This window comes from Ostrinia nubilalis, chromosome 13 (assembly GCF_963855985.1).
Source record: "Ostrinia nubilalis chromosome 13, ilOstNubi1.1, whole genome shotgun sequence".
NCBI lineage: Eukaryota > Metazoa > Arthropoda > Insecta > Lepidoptera > Crambidae > Ostrinia > Ostrinia nubilalis.
The window spans coordinates 15726753-15739235 of NC_087100.1; the positions used below are offsets into that span (position 1 = coordinate 15726753).

Sequence of the window (12483 nt, forward strand, 5' to 3'; positions counted from 1 at the left end):
ACCCTTTATTAAAATTCAATGTTAAAGCGAAAATTAATCAGAATCCAATTTATAGACATACCCCGGGATTCATTCGTGCGAGTAGAGGGGTGGGGAGGGGAGGGGGTAATCAATGGTCCAATTAAAACGTTTCAATCGATCCCTCACACTTCTTTTTTTTGCGGTAGGGTCGCCGTAAAAAAGGCGAGTAGAACAAATTCGCGGAAATACAATTTCCGCACAACTCTCGAGGGGTAAAAACAAAAACATCTAAATAAGAATCAAATGAAAGGAATACTTTGTTTATTAAGAGCATCCAAACATCTTGAAAGCCTCGACAAAGTCATGTAATGAAGCATCTTCAAAGTCAAGAAAAATAGAGTCCTTGAGATCCATCAAGAATTCGAATTAAACGTTATTGGGGATAGGTTAATATTAGTGATAGTATTATTAGTAATTAAAGTATTGCCTGCCGCAATAACATAAAATATAATTCAATCTTTACTATGCTGACCCTATATCATGATTAAAATAAAAATTAAATTATGACTGTTTTGAAATACTTTCAAAAGAAATACGATAAGTATTTCCCACTTAATATTTTTGGAAACAATAATTAAAATTCTTTTAATGATGCCCAAGTTAATATTCCATTGAACATACAAATGCCCCGAATTCTCTATTAAATTTGTAATATTAATTAATGAATGGCCGCCGTTTTGGCCTTGTTTAGTCGTTACAAATTGTGTAGTCCTTTCATCAGTAAACATAGCTTAATTCTCGTGACAGCAGGACTTGAATGGCGGTAGTAGTAAATTAGAAAGTTTAAGGACCAGTTTACCCTTGCCTCAGTCCCTGATAGCTTTCTAGGAACCAAAATCTCAAACTCTGAATTTCATTCTTTGTTATTTATCAATTACAACATATAAATGATTATCATGTCCACATTATATCGTGCAAGCCTTTGTCGCATCGTTTAAAACACTTGAACTCTTATAAAGCTAATAACTTTTAACAAGCACGAATCCTCTTTTTAGCTACAAAACTAAGTAATAAACAACAGCAAACTTCAGCAAAGAATTACCAACCTCGGTCCGAAAGCATATTCCCACAGGTTTTGACGGTTTCGACTTTAAGTCAACCGGGTAAGGTGCAAAATGTAGCGGCTTTTGTACCCCTAGCTCTATAAGGGATGTAATATGGCATTCCCGGTGACTCCATTGATCTCATTAAAAGTTCGTAAACAAACTCCTTCAAACGAAGACAATTAAAATCGTTATGCTATTTTCCGAGGATTAAGTCCGTACTTTAAGAGTTTCATGAGTTGAGATGATTTCTGGGGTATGTTTTAGATAATGGTTTTAGTAGGTATATCAATATAGGTTAAAGTAGATAAAATGTATTTCAAGGATAAGTAAATGACTGTATTTAATTTTCAAGGCTTTTGTGAAAAGCTCTACTATTTCCATCCTCCTGTCTACACAAAAAAATTTACAGAACTTCCATCGATATAACAACTCTGGTTTTTTCGTAACAACTTAAGTCTGAAGTAGTTACTTTTTAAGGCTTTCACAAGTCTTAAGGCTCTTGCGGTTGATAAGCCGTAGCTCATCGATTGACCAGTGTTTAGTTCAGACCCTTATAAATTAAAAAAGTAAAGACTGAAGTAATACAAAAGCTCTGTAAACTTTGTGGTATTTGCTGAATGTACTATAACCCGAAGCCAAAGCATTCCCTTCAGAGATAATTATCAACTTAAATTGTTCGATCGGCTCCCTTTGGAGATATAATCTAGGGTCCAAGTAATTTAGCTGCTGTGTCAGCTGGCGTCCACGCTGGTAAACAATCTAACTTGTCCAGGGAATGTTAATTAAATCTTTGATCTTGCCAGACGTCTGTCCACTCACACTCGGCTTCACAAATAACTAATTTTAACAGAATATAATGGAGTTCAGAGGTAACTGTTTCGAAGATTTGCGCCTGAATTAGACGCTTGAAGAAGTGCGGATAGTCTTACAGAATTATCATAATCTTTGACATTTTAGTTTTCCGATTATTTGACAAAAACGCGTACGATATCTTGTCAGGTTTAGCGATTGTTACCAATACGCGGTAGTGATCGCTACAATTACGTTTGACCTCTCATAAAATATTAATGACATGTCATCATACAGGGTTACAGTTTGGAATTCAACGGAAACGTGGAAATATCCTTCGATCAATATTTATTTACCCATCATTTCATTTTGTTGATTTGTTGGCATTAGTTTCGTATGGACTATGTAAGTAACTTCATTTTAATCTGTTGACTTGATTTGTTGGTATTAGTTTAGTATAGACTATGTATTTAAGTAACTCATTCTTCAACCCTTACAAAACTTGTTCTATTAGTTTTCTCTGTTCTTTTTCGTATTTTTTTTTATGTTATCGGCTAGCGGAGTAGCGGTTTAACACCAGCTGTTTGAGCTTTTCAAAAGATTCTCTTACAACAAAGTAGAGATACCACTTTTCAAAGGAAAAGTAACTGGGCGGGAAAATTCCTCAATTCGTTAGCTTTGTCATAGATGGCGCTTGTGTGGCGTGTGTACAGTGTACATCAAATAGATGTCGTTAGGGAATACAAATTACAAGTTTTACTTCTATGATTGGTTGGACAAGTGGACACGGTGATTTTCTTGATTTATGGTTATAATAAAATGAATGTCTCCAAATTGCCTTTATTATGTTGACTTTCTATCATGACATTTGGGTGTACTATCATTTATTATGAGCAAAATTATAACTGGTAAGAAGTCCAAAAAATTATATCCCAACAAAGTAAAAAGAAAGTAACAAAACATTCCTAATCATCTAGCAGTACATCCCATTATTGTATTGTATCAACTTTTCCCGCTCGCTTGGTCGGAGCGCCTGAAACTTGGAACAACCATACATCACAAGTGTGTCAGGAACATCGCCGCCCAACGCCGCCCAAATGACTGGAGCCACTTACTACGATTGCTACGCGCTCGCTCTGCGCGGGCGACTCGACTTGTCAATGTCAACCAAAGTTACCACAGAATACAATAACGCTCATGAACGGTTGAAAGTTCCACTTAATCTCGGAAGAGGCGCTTTTATACTTAAACTGCTGGATGTGTTAATATTTGTTTTATGAAAAACTTCGTGAAAACGAAAACATACTGATGCATGAGGTAGACATCTTGAAAGGGCCGCTATATTCCATGCTGATTCGTTCTGTTCGTGAATCGAACTACTAAATGCGAAGGCAAATATAACAGAACTAAATGCTCTATAAATATCTAGTACTAAACAAAGTTTTTATTGTACCATAGTCACCGTGCGGTTGTAAGATCCATCATCCCACTAACATCTAAGTAGGTCATGTCCACCATAAACCAACTTTGTAAAAGCTATAAAAAGCATGGTGACATTTCGTCGGCACGCAGGCTGCTTGACCTTTACACCTCAGACCTACGTCACATGGTGTAAGTAGACTATTCTTAGAGCCACTAAAACACGGCTCGATTACTTAATGAGTTCCAGGGTGTAAAATAATACAGCGGACTGTAAACTTTGAATGAAACAACAATTTGTGAACACAATGTTGTGTAATTTTTACAATTTAGTGGATGATTAGTATGGTTAGTAATTAAATTACGGCTTGGTAGATAAGAAAAGAAGACCATTCATAATTTGGGACAAAAAGGTTCAATGTGGTGCGATATTCTAACCTGATGCGTAATTTCTCTGCCACTTTGTGTGCTCTATCTCATACCTCTTCAGTTTTTTATTCTAGTTTGCAATGTTTAATCTATGATTCATAACAAATACCATTTCACCATTCCTAATCAAACACCACTTCAGTGACTCAAAAATCTTATAATAGACCATGGACGTGACACCGAACTTTCGTGACATGGTCACGAAAGAGTTAATGCTCTTTAAGGTTCCATAGCGAAACAAAAGGAGACCTTTATACGGTTTCTCTTCGTTTTTGTGTATTTTTAGAATTACACACTTTTATATTCTCATTAACGAATATTTTTATAAAAATATAACGTAGGTCACATTTTTATGGTAGCCAACTACGGAACCCCTCTGCGTTTTATTTCGATCACATTATCGCAAGCGGGTCATAGCGTGTTTCTTCACCTCGTGTGGGCTCGAGTTGGCACCGCATTACAAAGATGTGGGAACTGTGTCGCAATCATGGGTAACTCAGCTAAATATCTTCAAAATTGAATTTAAATATCTACTTGAGTCTAATTTTCATTTCTTCTTGTTATAAAAAGCCTGAGCTACCAACTAAAAAGTAAAGACATCAAGGTTTCTGCAATTCCACCGATCAAACTTCATTGTATTCTAAGGAAATCGATATTTTAACTTCTTCCTTTTTTATCGGTCCTAAGACGCAATGAGGATTTTCGCGAATGAAAAATCCGCCAGATGGCAATACGTAGACGCGAGGTCCAAATGCTGCATGATTGGTTATTTTTGACATGACATTGACAGATATGTCAAAATCCACCAATCACGCAGCAGTCAGACCCCACATCCACGTCCCGCCATCTAGCGGATCTTTCATTCGCGAAAACCCTAATTGTGTTGGCGGTTAGTTTTTTTTACCAATCTCTACAGTATCGAGTGATGTGATAACCATATCAATTGCACTTTTTATGTCTAGAAATCCTGTCCTTAAGTGTCTCGGTGCTCCTTTAACCTTTGCAAAGACTCCATTTGCCAATAGTCAACCTTAATATCAATCACTGATTGACTTGTCAGACTGAAAATAAAAAAGTATGCCATTGTCAAAAAAGTTTGAGAAGCGTTGGTTTAGGAAAAAGTGGCCAACGAATGACATGACATTGGGGGAAATGGGAAAGTACAAAATAACAACGTCTATTAAATTATCATCACAGTGGGAATCTAGCGCATGGAGCATGGACTAAAGTGGACGCGTCAAAATTCGTTAACCCCAAATTGGGCGGCGGAACAAACAATGCTTTTTCGTCCCACTCGTCCCACTTGCTGAAATGTATTTTTCAAATGTAGTACCTAGGACTGTTGCCAAATGAAATAGGATAAAGATAGGCAAAGTGTAAATGCCAAACACATTAAGAAAATCTCAACATTATACATTCTACTTTTCTATAATAGTTTTGCTCTAAACTTCGAATTTAAACGCTTTACGTTTGCAGGATAAGGAAAATAAAGTAACACTGGCGCCAACATAAGTTGTCTCTACCATAGTACTCGTACCAAAGCCTAGTTCTGCCATTCTAAAAGCCATAGTTTTCATTGAAAGCGCCTATTCCGTTAATCGACTCTATCTTGTCATCGCGCATTTCCCGGCAAAGAGCACAAAGCTACAATTAAGATAATTAATCAAGCATGCTGCGGCAGAGTAATCGCATGTACATATTAAAGCGATAACTCGGCTTTGCCGGCTAAATTATGTATTAAATTTCCATAAAAGCTGCCCAGTTCCTCTATAGAATATTCTATAGAAAATCTATGAAAGCTGTTATTAGGTATGACGAACGGTTTTTCCATTTTGTCCCACTTTTGTTTGATCATTACTGCTCGAAAGCTATAATTATCTTGTGTGCTTTGATGTTTTATGTAATAAGCAATTAATTCCATGTCAATATTGCGTTTCCCGTGTTTGTGAGTGGAATTTATTATTAATTTTCCACTTTAATAGGATTCAAATAAAACCTACTTAACGTGTTTATCAGAACTAACTGGTTCCAAATAACTACGGATTATGATTCTATACATGTGAAAGGATTTTGTCAAGCCCTTCAAGTTTGGGAAGGTCGCAAACAATAATCGTATTAAGGAATCCCACCATTCCTGAACTTTGCCTAACGACTCTACGAAACCGAACCCTTACAAGTTGTGCAGCAGTCGTTGCCCTCGGTGGTGTGTGACGCACGCGTGATCTGTGACGTCACAACTCGCGTGCCGTGCACGAAGTAGGCGGATTAAACACTCAAATTGTGTTTTATGTACGTGTTTGACTCGCAATCAACACAAATTAAATGATATTACACCTAAATGCGTTTTACGCGTCTGTTCGACGCATAAGTCAATCATTCGCCGGTCGCGATCAGTCAGTCAGCTCACAGCGACGGACCCAGTCCCATTCGGTCTCTCGAGCCGTGCGCGCGTTCCATTTTCAAATCGAGTTCGGAAAACTTTTCCGGGTTGTCTTTTGTTTTTGTTTTTAACGGCCGCTCTGTTACACGTTTTTTTTTTTGTTTGAGTGCGAGGACGCTTTGATTGCGAACTTTTTTTATAAAACAAAAGCTTTAAGTCCTTTTTTGTTAAACTTGCAAACTTTTTAAATACCTTTGTTTGCAGTTCATCTGTGATATTGCAAAGACATCTTGTGATTGTTAGTGTTAAAATTCTGATGGTGTTTCGGACGTGAGTGGTATGGTGACCATGGGCATCATAATCGGAACTTGCGTGCCTGATGCCGAGCAAGACGCGGTGGCCTACGGCAGCCAGCTCCGGAGGCCTCCTAGGAGAATACTTTATGGTAATGACTTGATCAATGTTTTCTCTATCGAGGTTGTTTGTTTTAAAGATTTATGCTTAAATATTTTTTAGGTTTTACCCAATTTTCTTTCCATTATCGAATATTTCTCCTTACAGGTCTTTAGCATTCTGTGCATATAGAGTATGTAGATTAAAGAATTCAATATATGTACAAGGATTGTGAACGTCAAAACATGTGCACAACCTACAACATGTTCCGTAGCAAATTGACAACGTTGTAAACATGTACATGAATAATTCTGTCACCATAGTGACGAAATATTTTTGACGCACTTCGACTCAAGTACGCGTGTGAACTTGCCAGATGATTGTCTGTGGGTTTCATAACTTAACAGACAGGTTTCGTTCGAACAAAAGGTTGAAAACTAACAAAAAACTAGACAGTTGAATATCAAGTCCAAACCTCAAAAGTAGTTATGAGACTGTTACAGTATCTGTTTGGATAATAAATGCATTCATCTGTCTAGTTACTACACTCCTTTATTATTATTTATAAATGCATATTCATAATCTATTTCACCTTCAATATCGACGACATGACATTTCAACTGCTCAGTGGTCCCAATAACTCACCAGGTCATCGATTTTTTAATAACTTACCTGATTGTAGACACCTGTTTTTAATTTGAGCCAGTAATTTCTTTATTCTAATTGGACATTTATATTGTTTCAAATCAATTTTGTCGTCATTTGTTCGATTTACATTCTATTTAAAAACTATTATACTAATTATTACGTCATAATGACTGTATTTAACCTTTAAAAAGCCGTTAATACCCATAAATAACCCGCAACACCCCGACTGGGTTGAAAACTGCACATTGAAACGCAATGGGCCCATTAAATTATGCTGAGCTCTACAACTCTCGCTAGCGGCAACCTCCGCTGTAATCAGCTGATCAAAGATTGCTAACAGCATTGTAACTAACGATATCGGCAAAATTAACACCTTGATATCCTTTAGTTTTTATCATGAAAAGCTAGGTAATGCCTTCAGCATTTTGAAAAACTATCATCATAGCAATAACTGAACATGTTTTTGTAAACAATACCAGGAACATTTTATCGTGCACTAAGCAAGGTGATTCATTTTACAAACCGTTGTCCTATTTTAATTTATTATTGTTATTTATAGAGACGTATGTCAATGAATGTTTATAGTTTGTTCATTGCAAGTCATTAATTAAGAAACATAGTTGTCCACCCCGTCTTTTATGCAGAAAGTGCTTTGAATATCAAGGTGAACGTGTAAACAAAAACGTACGTAGTTCAATACATCTAAGGTTAAATTAACAACCCATAATAAAACGCATGTGAACTGCACATCACCTGTTGAGGGTATTGATTTGTTGTGAACCCAAGTAACCGATTTGGGGTACTTTCGCCCCGCGTGGGACGACTCGACAGCTGACCCAGTTCACCCAGTTCGCGCTCGCAGTGGCAGGGTTATAACTTGTGTCCAGTGTAGAGATTTAAAATGGGGAACCGACGGAAAGTTGTAGTTCGGGAGGAAAATTGGAATGTTCTAACTCCGCAAGTCTAATTTTGGACGGGAAAGAGGAATGGTGTAAATTTAGTCGGATATGTTTGTGTTGATGTAGCTTTTGGGGAAAGATAAAAATACATAATTATATTAACATTTGTATTCACACAGTTAAAAGTAGAAATTTAAGTTACTGCGATTGTTGATTTTTTAAACTAGGTTACCGTGACAACAATATCAAAACTAACGTTTTAAAAGTACAGTTAAATTGATACTAAAGATCGCGTTCACCCGATAATTTCGCAAAGTTACAACTGTATGTCCAAATTTCATATAATGTACGCTAAGTGTTGAAATTAGCTAGTTATTCGAAATAGTTCTTAGGGATAGGGAGACCCAGTTGCCCTAGATTTTATTCACTGGAATGTAATAAATGGAATGTTCTCAGTATAACTAACTATTATATGTCTTGAATGGAATCCTTTTGTTCCTATTGCTCTTTCGTTATTTAACTGTTTGGAAATGTATTAAATACAGATCGAGTTTAATTCTAATGAAGAAAATTTTGTTAATACGAATATTTTTGTAAAAACGACCTTAATCTATGATAAAAATAACGGAGTAACAAGGCCCTTCAATTAACAGTTCCATGAGGCACATGACCGTCCCCCGTCACCTTATGTCGACAGTAAATAAACACAGTAAGCACATAGATCAATTTACGCACATAGCCGCAAATATTTGCACATCGCTTCGGCACGGAACTGGTCCCATTATTTTGACACCACTTGCCGCGCGTGGGACTAGAGCGGGCGTTCTGGGAATACGGAAGTTAAAGGGTTAACTGGAATTGACCAAGTTAGTAGTATTAAGTGGATTGCAGTTGCAAACTCAGTGGATATTAAGTTAGATTCTGGCAAAAGGTTTATTGCAATTAGGTACTATTGTTAGTATTTACATTTGTTTTGCATTTGAAACAATTTTCGAATGGATCCAGTTTATTTTGTAATCTACTTATTGATCCTGTTTGATAGAGCTCGTGAAGCACTTTCAAGATCATTAACGAATTTTTCGATAACTTGTCTTGTATAGTTTAGAATCAATCGAGTGTGATTACTTATCGTTTCCACCCTGTATAAATTATCTTCTATTTACAAAGTTATGTCGGAATACCCTCCATAGAACTAGTCGCCTTTTCTAATACATCATAATGGCTGCCTACGGGGTCCTCTTTGGGAAATATCCATTAATTTGGATTATAATGGATTCGGTCACTTCACGGCAATTTATTCAGTGCTTTGTTACCGAAGCTGTGTTTGTAAATTATTAGGCCATATAACCTGCAAGGGGCAAATGTTTGTATGAAAGCCACGCGCGATTGGAACTGACTCATGGAATTGGATAGCTATATTGGTTTTGTAGTCGCCATAGTTACTAGACTCCTTGGAAACTAGAATACCTAATGTTGGAATTAGATTTTGCTTATTTTGTGTCAATCTTTTAGTTTATGTAGGTACAGAATATAGTAGTCGTAATAACACGGCCTATGGCTCTACTCGTGTTAGTGTCATGTACCTACACGTTGTCGAAGTAGCAACAATCGTATCGAAATTCTGGTACACCAGTACATAAGTTACTTACATGGCTTTCAGACCAGCCAGCCACAATACGAAGTCGAAATATTACCAGACGAACACCTGTCCATCATTGCAAGTCATTGTCTTGATTCTGAATCACAAAACAATGCGTCATCTTCACGGGTTCTAATATACTATGATAAATCTTGATTGTATGGTTTTATTATACAACATTTTTGCTTTCATTTTATTAGTATCTTAAAGAAAATTTTTAAAAATCTGCTCACAAAGCAAAAAGTATATTATGAAATGCTATTACAAGCGGCGAGCATTTAACTTTTTCCAAGAAAACTTACAAAATTGTATTTATTGTGAATTTGTGAAGTATTCTAAGAAACAGGCAAATTCTCGTCTAGACTTATAAAAAACTTTTTATTTTCTTGTAACAAACTAAATAAACAAACATTATTTAAGTAAAAGTAGACAAAAATACTTAACTTATATTTTACATTTCAGTTACATAGGATAATATCGAAACAAAAGCTTTGATAAAATCAATTGCGTAAGCTCTACATATTTTCCAAGAAAAATGTCTTGGGGTCTAATCATTGCTTTTACTTATCATGGGTCCCATTGGAGTGACAAAATACCCTCCAAATTAAATGTTAAGGATTTGCTATCATCATTGATTATATAAATCAAAGACAACTTTCGTTGCTGATATCAAAAAACGAGGACTTCTTGCATGCTGCCATTAGTGCCATTTCATTAGTTGGATCGCGTACGTCAAAAACAATTTCATGATGATCTGTGGATGTGGACCCGTTAGACCTACGGAAGTCAAGTTTCGTGCTAGCTTCTTTAGTTCTTTCCTTAGTTTATCAAGCCCTTGGGCACGCCGACATACACATACAAGTAGTCGGTGGTGGTAACGGGCGCCATGGTGGTCGTGCTCTGCGGACACGGAGCCGCGCACATGGGCATGCAAGGTGTGCAGCAGGTGTTGCATTCTGGTTTCCGTTTCTTCTTTCTGGAAATGATAATGTAAAATAAGAGATTGCTGTTACTCTAATCCCTGAGTAGAGACGGGTCCTGCATCTAATAAAACTGACGAGAACTAAACTAGTGATGATTGAAGTAGAGAATAAGTAATTAAGATGTTCCAGGACTTAAACTGTCTTTAATTCAACGAAATTCATCAGAAGTAAATGAGAATAATCCATCCATAGCCATTCTTTATGAAACAACATGTCTTTCACCAACGTAAATAAAGGGCGACAGGTGCCAATTAAGATGATGAACTGGGAAATGGACAATCAGAACATAAAAATCAAATTATAAGACTTACAATATTGATTAACGATTACAATGTTTGTGTCATGTATGACTTCATGGCAAGTGTATCATTCAGATGGTCAAGGGGATTTTAAACTACGCAATACTTCTGAAACCACATCATTTTATAAAACGTCATACGCTTACAAATATTTTTCTATCACAAGCGTAGGTACTGTACACAATATTTTGACATTCGTAGACAGACGTCTACGAATGTCAAAATATTGTGAAATTTTGAACTACTTTTAAATCAATTTGTAACATTACAGAGTATTGTTTGTATAGTTTTCACGGTTTCGGATCGTGTAAGCGCCATTCTCTGTGACACCTTCTCACTTTTGTCTCGGTGGTACTTGCAAGCCGACTATACAGTGTGAGTCACGTTAAAGTGTACATATGAAAGTATATGAAACTAGACCTATTTTTATCGACAAAAAAGAGGTCAAAAAATTTTTGAGATTTTTTTTTAATTTTTTATAGAATTTTTTTTCCTCCAATTACTTATTGTAAAGAAAACGTAATAACTTTTAAACTAAGCGGTATATCATGATAATATAAAAACAGTAATAATGCTAAATAACAGGCAATACTAAAAAAATACATAAAATACCCTCAAAATGCCAACAAATAATAAAAAAAGATACTTTTTGAAAAAAATCTGCTTAAAAATTCGTATTTTTTTGGTTATTTGATAAATTTCTCCAAAAAATGCCCCATTAACAGGTGGTTTTTATTACTTTTTATTATTCTCCATCGTATTACTTTTGTAAAACCAAAAACCTCATGTCTCTATCCCTATCACAATGTTTGCAATGATCGTTTGAACAAAGCCTCTACGGGCGCGCCATTCAACGCTTTGTTAACAACGAAACTGAAAATGGCTCTAGATTTGTAATTTTGATAAAGACAAGTTAGATTTCAAATAAAAACAAAAGATTTCGAAGTAAAATAAGCATTTTATTTTAAAATTAAAATTGTCTCTACCTGTAGCGGAGAATAATGTTGTGGCAGGCCTTTGTTCAAACGATCATAGCAAATGTTGTGATAGGGATAGAGACATGCGATTTTTGGTTTTACAAAGATAATACGATAGAGAATAATACAAAGTAATAAAAACCACCTGTTATAGGGGCATTTTTTGGAGAAATTTATCAAATAACCAAAAAAATACGAATTTTTAAGCAGATTTTTTTCAAAAAGTATCTTTTTTTATTATTTGTTGGCATTTTGAGGGTATTTTATGTATTTTTTTAGTATCGCCTGTTATTTAGCATTATTACTGTTTTTATTTTATCAGGATATACCGCTTAGTTTAAAAGTTATTACGTTTTCTTTACAATAAGTAATTGGAAGAAAAAAAAATCTATAAAAAATTAAAAAAAAATCTCAAAAAAATTTTGACCTCTTTTTTGTCGATAAAAATAGGTTTAGTTTCATCTATTTTCATATGTACACTTTAACGTGACTCACACTGTATTAAATTCTTCTTTTCGTGTCGACAACAAACCTACACAGTGTGATAATATTCAATATACT

The 12483-nt window shown here is 35.6% G+C and overlaps 1 protein-coding gene across 1 annotated transcript in view; it reads left to right on the plus strand.

The window, feature by feature from the left end:
* The window catches only part of LOC135077758 (E3 ubiquitin-protein ligase ZNRF1), a 140186-nt gene that overhangs the window by 107246 nt on the left and 20457 nt on the right, over positions 1 to 12483 (plus strand). The gene's annotated exons all lie outside the window — the stretch shown is intronic.